Raw genomic sequence first — 12531 nt, forward strand, 5'->3', positions numbered from 1 at the left:
GAACATGCTTTGAACACTGCGGTTAGTGCTGCAAATTTTACGGACAAGCAATTATATGCTAAGTTCAGCAAGTGTGAGTTCGGTTAAGAGAGGTTAGCTTCTTGGGTCATGTGGTATCTCAGACGGGTATTCGAGTCGATTCGAATAAAATTTCAGCCATACTTAATTGGAAGCCTCAGAAATATTCTTGAGGTTCGAGCTTTTTGGGGCTTCTTAGGTTATTACCGACGATTTGTAAAGGCTTCTCAACGATAGCCACGCCGATGACGGCTACTCCAAAAGGACGTTAAGTTCGAATGGACGGAGAAATGCCAAAAAGTTTCGATCAACTGAAAACTTATTTGGTGAAGCCCCAATTCTAGTGCAACCCGAGTCCGCAAGGAGTTTGTCATCTATAGCGACGCTCTCTACTTGGGTTAGGTTACGATTAATGCAAGAAGGTCGAGTTGTGGCCTATGCGTCGAGGCAATTAAAGCCACATGAGAAAATTATCCGACTCATGATCTCGAGTTGGCGCCATCGTATTCGCCTTTAAAGATTTGGCGACATTACTTATTTGGTGAAAGGTGCCATGTATACTCGGATCACAAAAGTCTCAAATATTTGATGACCCAAAGAGACTTAAATCTGCGACAAAGACGTTGGCTCGAGCTGTTAAAGGATTATGAGTGATCATTGACTATCACGGGAAAGGCGAATGTGGTTGCGGATGCCTTGAGTCGTAAATCGTTATTCACTTTACGAGCGATGAATGTGCACTTGTCTGTCCGATCCGACAGTGTGTTAGTGGCTGAATTGGAAGCCAAACCATTATTGACACACCAAATTCGAGAAGCTCGTAAAGTCGACGATGAGTTGGTAGCAAACGGGCTGCGTGTGTTCAACAAGGACTCGGAGTTTCAAATCGACGATGACGATTGTGTGAGGTTCAAAGTCGTCTGTGTGTCCCAAAGAATTCGGAACTCATTTCGATAATTTTGAATGAAGCCCATTGTAGCCGAATGGCAATCCACCCGGGGAGTACGAAGATGTACAATGATTTGAAACATCGGTTTTGGTGGCATGGTATGAAGCGAGACATCTCCGACTTTGTTTCGAGATGTTTAATATGTCAACAAGTGAAAGCGGAACATCAGGTGCCTTCAGGATTACTTCAGCCAATCACGATACCCGAGTGGAAATGGGATCGAGTCACAATGGACTTTGTATCCGGACTGCCATTGTCAGCAAGTAAGAAGGATGCGGTTTGGGCCGTGGTAGATCGATTGACTAAGTCGGCCCACTTTATCCCGTCGTCTGATTTTTCAATGGACAAACTAGCCGAATTGTGCGTTTCTCGATTGTGAGATTACACGGGTGCCTATTTCCATCGTGTCGGATAGAGATCCGAGATTTACCTCGCGATTTTGGAAAAAGTTGCAAGAAGCTTTGGGTACCAAGTTGCATTTCAAAGACCGCCTTTCACCCCAAACCGATGGTCAATCCGAGCGGATAATTCAGATACTTGAGGATATGTTAAGATGTTGCGTCCTCGAGTTTAGTGGTTCATGGGAACGGTATTTGCCATTGATTGAATTCGCCACAACAACAAACTTTCAATCAAGTATTAAGATGGCACCCTACGAGGCCTTGTACGGCCGTAAATGCCGTACACCATTGTTTTGGACCGAGCTCGGTGAAAGCAAGATTTTCGGGTGGATTTGATTAGGGATGCTGAATGAAAGTGAAAGTAATCCGTGAAAGTCTGAAGATAGCCTCCGATCGTCAAGTCGCACGCGGATCTAAAGCGTAAGGATATCGAGTATCGGTGGGTGATAAAGTGTTTCTCAAGGTATCGCCTTGGAAAAAGATACTGTGTTCTACCGTAAGGGCAAGTTGACCCGAGGTTCATTGGGCCATATGAGATATCGAGGCGAGTCGGTCCGGTGGCATATCGCTTAATTTTGCCCCCGAACTCAAAAGGTTCACGATGTCTTTCACGTTTCGATGCTTCGACGCTATAGATCCGATCCATCGCACGTGATTAGTCCATCGAAATTGAAATTCAAGCTAATATGAGTTATGAGGAAGAACCGGTTCGTATCCTATCACGAAGTGAAAGAGTTATGAAACAAGCGGGTTCCGCTAGTGAAAGTGTTATGGCTCAAGCACGGGATAGAAGAAGCTACTTGGGAGACCGAGAACTCTATGAAAGAGCGATATCCAAACCTATTTACCGGTAAGATTTTCGGGACGAAAATTTCTTAAGAGGGGAGAATTGTGACACCAAAATAGACCCTAGCCGGAATGTGGTTTCGGGACCACAAAACCGAGGCATAACAATAATTTAAAATTTATTTCGATGCCTATAATATGTGTGTATTCATGTATGACATTTTTGATGATTGATTTAGTGTTATAAAGGTGAATTCCACTAGAAAGGACTTAGTAGTGAACTTTGAAAATACGATAGGAAAGGGTGATGACTAATTAAAGCATGCATGCAAAATAATGGACTTGCATGTCAAATTCCCTTTTTACAAGTAATGGTCGGCCATGACAAAGAGATATGGGTTAAACATGTCATGAAACATGTTTTGTTGGGCATTAGGGAGAAATAGTAAACAAATAAGCATGGGTAAGAAAAGAATGAAAAAAAATGTGTGTGAGAGAGTAGCATACCCCATTGCAGTGCAACCAAGAAGAGAAAAACAAAAAATTTGTTCATGCTTGCTCTCTCCCTTTTGGCCGAAAATACTAAGAGGAAGAAGGATTTTGCTTCATTTCCTTTGTTTAGAAGAGATCTAGAAGGTGATTTGGCTAAATTTGCATCAAGATTAAGGTATGTATGAGGTTGTGTTGGGAGTTTCATGCATGTTTTGGTTGCTAACTTGATGTGCATGTTAGCCATGGCTCAAATCTTTGTTATGCCATGGAAATGGTATTTGGCCAAAGTTGTTATAGTGATAAAGCCATTGCATGCTAAGTGTGAAGCTTGATGATGATGCATGCAAAGATGGATTGCCTACTCTTGAGTAAGACTTTGAGTTTCTCTTTGTTTTATCATGATTGAAGTTGAAAAGGAGCATGATTGTCATATTCGCCATGATGCATTCTTGAGCATGATTCATGCTTCTTGCATGTTAGTTAAAATTTGTGTTTTGGATGGCTATGGACACCTTGAAAATTCGCCATGCTCATATATGCATATATATGATTGCACATTATGTTTGGTTATGAACTAAGTGATGAATATATTGGTTTAAAGAAGAAAATGTGGAAGAATGCTTGTGAAATTGCAAGCACAATTGCCTAGCACACATATAAGTGCTTGATGCTATATTATAAGTTTTGGGCCACAATGTGCAAAGCATTAATTAGTAAATTGCATGCTGTTTTTGTGAGGTATTATGCAAATTTGACCTCAACATGTACATGAATATTCGGCCTTGGGTAGCCTATTGAAGGCCTTAGCATTTCCTTGATGCTCAAATAAATTGTATTGAGTTGCTTGATGTAGTATAAAATGTGCATGACCATTGTGTATTCAAGCTAAAGAGTGGCCATATGACCATTTAAAATCCTTGTCATATTCGCCATAAGCAAGCACAATGAGGTTTTAATAAATTGAATTTGTTTGAATTAGCTCAAGAGCTAAGAGGGCCACAATTGGACAAGGGAAGGAAAAGGTGATCGAATAGACGAAAAAGCCGTTCGACAACATCCGAGGTAAGTCCTCAAGAAGTGACCTTACTTGAATTATGTGAGATGAAATATGGATGTGTATGATTATTGATTATGTGTGTATGAGTATTTGAATTCCACCCGGCTAAGTCCCAAGGCGAATATGCTAATGATTATAATTGTGTTTGAGCCTTAGTAACGAAAATGAAATATGTATGTCCAATGATTATTGATGTATGTGTGCATGAGAAATTGAATGATATCCGGGCTAAGCCCCAAGACAATTATGTTGAAATTATATCCGGTTAAGACCAAGGCAATTGTGCTAGTGGCTATTCGGGCTAAGACCAAGGCATTCGTATGAGTTATTCTATCCGGGCTAAGACCAAGGCATTTGTGCACGTGATTATATCCGGTTATATTCAAGAATCTTGGGCTGGAGGTGAGTGTTGGTTGCTGTAATGAATTCAATCAAGTACACTCGAAAAGCCCAAAGGATAAGGTACGTTATATGTGCATTGAAAGTCGACATGTTTGAGCAACATTCGCTCAATCGACTAATGAATTGATTGATACTTGTGAAATTATATAATGATGAAGTGTGAAGTAAGAATGTGTAAAAATGAAATGATGCATTTGGCTATGTGAATGTATTGCTGTAATTAGAGTTGATTATATTCCTTGAGACTTACTAAGCATAAAAATGCTTACCCGTTGCTTTGGCTCTCGCTTTTTTTTAGATTTCGCTCAAGCAATCGGATTTGGGATCGTTGAAGTCAAGTCATCCACACTATCAAGCCTCCATTTTGGTATAAATTTTGGTTGAACTTGAGATGGCATGTATAGGACTACCTCATGTTCGTTAAATATGTTGTAATGTAAGTATGTACGGCCATGCGAAAATGGCTCAAAAGGAAGCATGAACTTAGACTAATTGTGGTTTGTATATATATATTTGGTGTCATGATGTGGCTATGGCTTGGAAATAGGAATGTTGGTCATATGATCAGCCATTGGCATGGTTAAAATGATCATATATGAACCTATGTATGGCAAGACTAGTTGATTCATGGAGACTACCAAATAGGTAAGCCCTACCTTAAAAACAGATGCTGCCAGCTGCAGTGGCGTGAATGTGAAAAATTACCAAAATTCATAGGAATGGAATTAAATAGTGAATAAGCTATGTAAATGAACCTTGATGAGTCTATTTTCTTATGGAAGAAACGAAATGGTCATAGGAGTTACAGGTTAAGAGATATTAAAGTTATTGTGAGACAGGGCCAGAATGGTTTCTGGGTTCCCTGTCGCAACTTTAAAAATTCACTATAAATTATCAAAAAATAATTAGGAGACATACCATATATTTGAAGATTCCATTTTGAGTCTAGTTTCATTAGAAACAAACGGCATCAGCATTAAAGCCATGTACAGAGAGATATTCAAGTTACACCACGAGAAGGTCAGAGCAGTCGATCCCTGTAACATGGGTGACTTTAACTAATAAACTGTACCAATTGGCCCGACCAAAAATTCTAGAAATAAATCCATGGATGGAGATATGAGTCTAAATTCAGGGAAAATTTACGAAACTAGTTTCTGAGTTTTGAAACTCGAGATATGAATTTTAAGGCGACAGTGACGCAGTTTTTCCAGCCTGACTGGAAATGTCCAATGGATGGGCAAAACAAGTGAACTTGGCTTGCTAACCCCTCGTGTCCGACACCGGCGATGGTCTCGGGTTCGGGGTGTTACATTTATACTATTTTTAGTGATTTTTCAAATTCATGTCATTGCTGCAGCAATATTCTGTTTTAAGGCAAATTTCATCTTTTCATGAGTTGTTATGAACTAGATAACCTATTAAACTTCCATGATATCAAACATGATCTAAATTTAACCATCACCATGACTTATCAATATCAAACATTTTCTCAACCAATCATGGCCATATCATAAAATTATTTACACAAAATAAGTATATTGCTATACATGCCATACTTAAGTTTTACAAGCCATTTACCCAGATGGAAGTCCTTTGGATAGTGTGATCGAACCTTGGACCCGTCCCGATTCCCGATCTGGCTTGTTCAAAACTACAGTAAATAAAGAGGAGGGAGTAAGCATAAATGCTTAGTATGTTCATATGTAAATAACAAGTAACATAACAATACAAATATACCAAACAACTTTAGCATGGTATCACCAAAACATATGTCATATTTCTAAACATCATTCATCATCTTACCACCTTATCATTGTTGTATCTATTATCAACCCGAGGGTTAAGAACATACCTGTCCAAAGTGTCCATTTCACAACACTTACCAATATGTCGCTTGCATCTTAAGTGTTCTTTCATTTCACTAGAAATTTCACCCGTTGAACTCATCGGAATACAACTCGGATACACGGATAATTTGCACATAAGTGCCTCATATGTAATCAAGAAATCATGTAACCCGCCCCTAAGTGAACTCAGACTCAACTCAACGAGCTCGAGCGTTCGCATCCATAAGTGAACTCGGACTCAACTCAACGAGTTCGGATGCTCAACCATCCTAGTGACATGTCACTTGTATCCTAATCTATTCCTAAAGTTCAAACGGGCTTTTTCCCTCGATCTCACATTTGTCGTCTTCCATGGAATATCGGAACCGATACTCGGTAGCAATTCATATTTATCAAGTAGTAAACATAATTTGCATATTACTCAATATTAACCACAAAGCATAATATTTCACGATTAAAAATCAGCATATCATATAATTAACATTAATAACTTAAAATAACATTTATGCTACATTATTTACACATGAACTTACCTTGGTACCAAAATATAAAGATTTTGCAATTTAGTCCACAATCTTTTCTTTTCCTCGATCGCGACTTGAATCTCGTTTCTCTTGATCTATAATGCCCAATTAATCTTATTTAATACATACATTCATCAAAACAGCATTTAATACGAACTTTGGAAAAATTACACTTTTGCCCCTAAACTTTTGCATAATTACACTTTTGCCCCTAGGCTCGGGAATTAAACTTTATTCCTTATTCTTATGTTTTATAACATGCTGATCATTTTTCCCTTCTATGGCAACATCAAATTCTTACTCTAACATAAACTTGTGACTATTAGGTATTTTTGCCGATTAAGCCCTTTTACTCGTTTTCACTCAAAACCGAGTAGCACAAGTTGTCTAACATAATTTAAAACCCTATATTCTATCATAAAACATCAAAATACACAAATTTCACCTATGGGTATTTTTCCAAATATAAACTCTAGGTTGAATTATTGCTAACATAAGCTTAATCGAGCTACCAGGATTCCAAAAACGTAATGAACATTAAAAACCGGGCTTGGAATCACTTACTATGGAGCTTGGAAGCTTGAAACAAACCCTAACTATGGAGAACCCTTGAAATTTCGGCCTAATGAAGAAGATGGACAAAAATTGGCTTTTAATTTTGTTTTTAATTCATTTTAATAACTAAATGACCAAAATGCCCTTACTACTAAACTTTCCAAAAATTCCTTCCATGTCCTAATTTTGTCCATGAACTTAAAATTGGTCAAATTCTATTTAAGATCTCCTAATTAATATTTCAATGCAATTTCATACTAAAAACTTCTAGAATGCAAATTTTACAACTTATTCGATTTAGTCCCTACTTTCAATTTAAGCACTTTAGGCATAGAATTTCATCACGAAATTTTCACACAATCATGCAATCATATCATAATCATCAAAATAATTAGAAAATAATTATTTCTATCTCATATTTGTGGTCACGAAACCACTATTCCGATTAAGCCCTAATTCAGGATATTACATTAAGTGTGCTGAGAAGTGTTGGAGAAGTCCTGGGTTCAAACCTGGACTCTAGCAAAAATTTTGGTTTAAGGTGAATCAAACCCTGGGTGTAGTAGGTAGGCCTTAAGAATATTGTTGGAGAAATTGTGACACAAAAAGACTTGTGGCTTAGTGGAAAGTAGCGTGTGGAGCATTTAAGGGGAGGCATGGGTTCGAATCCCATGGCAAGCAAAGAGCATTTATTTTGCTAACAGGGGGCGACAAGAGTTGGTGTTGAATTTCAACTCTGATGATGGAGGGATCCCACATCGGGAAGCTAACATAAGAGTGGATGCGAAGCTGGCTTTAAATATAGAGAACCATGAGGAGAGTAAAGGTACCTTTCTTGGCTGATCCCTTTCGCTTTATGGCGTGCTCTTTTGGGTTGGGCATCGGCTAAGAGTGCTCGGAGCGTGGATTAACTCCAGTCTTCTATCAGGTGTATATTTTCTCGCTACTCTAACTGTAGGATGGCTACTTCGGGCCGCGATGGGCCGAAAGGGGTCATGTGGGCCTAATAGGCCTACGGGCCCAATTGGATAAGTTGTTTGATTGTGTAGTAAATATTGGACTAGGCTAGGTGAATCTCATATTTGTGGCTAGATTTGGGCTAAAAGGGCCACATGAGCGTGTGGGCCCATTTGGGCCGAGAATAGGCTTTAGGCCCATTCGTATTGTTATCCCTGTTTAGAATACTTTAGTTTACCAAATTACTGAAATGCCCTCAATTTGTAGAATTACCATTTTACCCTCGATTTATAGAATTACCGTTTCACCCTCGATTTACAAAATTACCGTTTTACCCTCAATTTATAGAATTAGCATTTTACCCTCGATTTACAGAATTACCGAAATACCCTTGTAGGGTAGATTTATCGAAATACCACTGTAGGGTAGAATTATCGAAATACCCCTGTAGGGTAGAATTATCGAAATACCCCTGTAGGGTAGAATTACCGAAATACCCCTTAGGGTAGAATTACCGAAATACCCTTGTAGGGTAGAATTACCGAAATACCCCTGTAGGGTAGAATTACCAAAATACCCCTGTAGGGTAGAATTACCAAAATACCCCTGTAGGGTAGAATTACCAAAATACCCCTGTAGGGTAGAATTACTAAAATACCCCTGCAGGGTAGAATTACCGAGATACCTTATGGGATAAAATTACCATTTTGCCCCTAAGGTGTTAAATGACTATTTTGCCCTTGTGGGCAAGTGACTAACTTGGATTGTGTGGTTGACGGATTTGATTGTGAATATATGTTGGTGATATGATTAACTTGACTGTGATTGTTTGATTCAAATATGGGCATGACATTCTACATACATGACATGTTGCATGGGTTGGGATTTTGTACGGAGGAAGATCTGATCTGTTAGGATCGCATGGTTGCTTGACGACTGTGGATCCACCGAAGGCTTAAGAGCCGTATATTCGTACTAATTTGATAAGGTCGCACGGGTCGCCCAAGACGATTGTGGACCGATCAATGGCTGAGTGCCAATCATATTTACCCGAGGCTGTGTGCCGACTATATTACCGTCGCTGATGGCTATGTGCCTAACATGATACAGCTACCGATGGCTTAAAGCCTTCTGATTATGGCTTTGTGTCAACCTACATATGGCTCTGTGCCAACCTGATTATGGCTGTGTGCCAAACGTATTTGCCTAAGGCTATGTGCCAATATATGGTTATTGACGACTCTGTGTCGATCACATTTACCTAGGGCTGTGTGCCGGTTATGTTACTCTAGTTGATAGCTATGTACCTAACATAATGCAGTTATCGATGGCTTTGTGCCACGTATTCTGTTAAGTGGCTTTGCCACATTATCTGTTTCTGGTGGCTATGCCACAAATATCTGTATCTAGTGACTCTGTCACAATATCTAATAACTGAGCAGCAATGCTGCAACTCTGGAGTGTAGGGCTGGGTGGGTTGAGCTATTCCCCACATGGAGTGTAGGGCTGGTACGGGTGGAGTGTAGCGGTTGGTTATAGGCTGGGTTGGGATGGCATTCACATTCTGATTTTTGATTCTGTTACCTGATACTGATTCTGATTTTGTCACCTAATTCTGATTCTAATTCTGATTCTAGTTCTGATAATGTTTCTTATTCTGTAATGGGTTAAGGGCCATCTGGTACTGTCTATTATAATGGGCTAATGTAACACCCCCACACCCGAAACCGTCACCGGAGTCAAGCTTGAGGTGTTACTAAACTTATCTTACCTTTTAAACAACTCTAAACCACTTATTTTAATTTTCAGAATAAACTGTTTTTCTGCGTCATGGTTACTTAAAAATTAATTTCTCGAGTTTCAAAACTCAAAATTAAGATCTGTAAATTTTTCCTGAAACTAGACTCATATATATATCTACTAATTTTTTCTAAAATTTTTTACTTAGCCAATTAGTACATTTTATTAGTTAAAGTTACCCCTGTTTCTGAATTCAACTACACTGGCCTCTACTTACTACGAACCACTTTTCTCTCTGTACAAAAATCATATGATTATACCGTTTGTTTCTATTAAAACTAGATTCAATAAGGATTCTAACTATATAAATTACACCACCTAATTATTTTTTTTTAAATTTATGGTGAATTTCTAAATTGGAATAGGGGATCCAGAAATCGCTCTGGCCCTATTTCACCAAAACTCAGATAACCTATAAAATACAAAACCTTTACCTATTTTGCTTATTCCATATGAAAATAGACACAACGAGCTTTAATTTCATATATTATTCACCATCAACCCATGTCTTTACAATTTCTTGTGATTTTTCAAAATCCCGTTATTTCTGATACTTGAATCTGTTTTTAAGTTACTTTCACATTTTTCTTAGTTTTCATGTGATAGTTACTACTTAATCATACATACTATTAAACATGTATATCATCAGCCACTCTATTAGCTAATCAGTAGAAAGTATTTACACAACATTCATTGATCATATCATATCAAAAGAAACCAAGTTCCTATACATGCCATACACAAAACGAAACGTCTAACTATACCAATGTGATTTCTTCGATAGTGTGATCGAGTCTCCGACGTTTCATTCGATCCCTGAGTGGCTTGATAAAAACTATAAGAAAAAGAAAATAAAGAGAGTAAGCACTGGGCTTAGTAAGCTTACAAGCAAATAAATTACAACATTCAACATAATGAATAATTATACATAATGTCACCTAGCCTCATAAACTTTCTTTACTTCTCATTTTCTACCTTCTTCTTTACTCACTTACCTTCTTTCTTACCTGACCTTTCACTATTCATAAATATAATCTACCTTCCCTTTTGCTGATAATTCACTATAATTTAACGTGTACAATGACCCGTTGAACCACTCAGAATACTAAGGATACTAGGGTCGTTCTCGTCTATCAATATCTCGCTAATGCCATGTCTTCGACATGGACTTACATGAATTATTCTGTCTCCAATGCCATATATATATATAATATGGGCTTACATGGCTCATTCTGTCTCCAAAGCCATATAACCGATATGGACTTACATGGCTCACTACATCTTGTCCGTCTGTCAACCCCAATATCCTAACATTCCTAAGGTTCAAACGGGGCTTCCTAATGCTTTTTCTCTGTCACTTCGCCTTTAATTCGACTTTTAATATTCAATGAAAATAAGTATATAAATGCTGGAAATTGACAATAATAATGTAAAATAAATGAATATTGCATTTATTTACTGTAAACTTACCTCGATACAAAATGTGACTAAACTTTACAATTTAGTCCTTTACTTTTTCTTTTCCCCGATCTACTCCCGAATTTCGCTCTTCTTGATCTATAATAGCAAATTTAACTTATTTAATATTCACATTTATCAAAACAGTCCTTGACCCAAACTTTGGCAAAATTACATTTTTGCCCCTAAACTTTCACATATTTGCACTTTTTCCCCAAGGCTCGTAATTTAAACTTCATCCTATTTTCTTATGTTTTATGACATGCTGATAATTTTTCCTTTTTATGACAACATCAAATTCACACTCTAACATGTACTTATGACTATTGGGTATTTTTACCAATTAAGCCCTTTTACTCGTTTTCACTTAAAACCGAGTAGCACAAGTTGTCTAACATAATTTAAAACCGCATGTTCTATCATAAAACATCAAAATAAACACTTTTCACCTATGGGTATTTTTCTAAATATGAACCCTAACTTAAATTATTGCTAGCATAAGCTTTATCGAGCTACCGGGACTCCGAAAACATAAAGAACATTAAAAACGGGGCTTGGAATCACTTACTATGGAGCTTGAAAGCTTGAAACAAACCCTAGCTATGGAGAACCCTTGAAATTTCGTGCTAATGAAGAAGATGATGAATTTTGTGTTATTTTTCCCTTTTTATTTCATTTAATATCCAAATGACCAAAATTCCCTTCTTTATTAAACTTTCAAAAATTCCATCCATGTCCTATTTTGTCCATGAACTTAGAAATTGGTCAAATTGTTATTTAAACCCTCCTAATTAATATTCCAAAGCAATTTCATACTAAAAACTTCTAGAATGCAAGTTTTGCAAATTATTCGATTTAGTCCCAATCTCAACTTAAGCACTTTATGCATAGAATTTCATCACGAAATTTTCACACAATCATGCAATCATATCATGAACCTCAAAATAATAATAAAATAAATTTTTCTACCTCAGATTTGTGGTTTCGCAACCACTATTCCGTTTAGGCCTTATTTCGGGATGTTACAGCTAAGGCCCAATTGGTATTGAAACTGTAAGTAAGGCTGGGGCCAGACTTTTAATTCTTTTATATGACTGACTATTCCTTTTATAGTAGGGGATTTCACACTGAGTTTTCGTAAACTCACCCCGTTTATTAACCTTTTAGGTAATTTCCAGCCTTAGACGGATCGGGGCTGCGAGGGGCTCGGAGGAAGCCACACACACTGTTTATTTTATAGTTTTGATTATTACTTTTCAAAATTTTATGTGGGTTGTAGTAA

The sequence above is a fragment of the Gossypium arboreum genome, chromosome 12 (assembly GCF_025698485.1).
Source record: "Gossypium arboreum isolate Shixiya-1 chromosome 12, ASM2569848v2, whole genome shotgun sequence".
In the NCBI taxonomy this organism is placed as follows: domain Eukaryota; kingdom Viridiplantae; phylum Streptophyta; class Magnoliopsida; order Malvales; family Malvaceae; genus Gossypium; species Gossypium arboreum.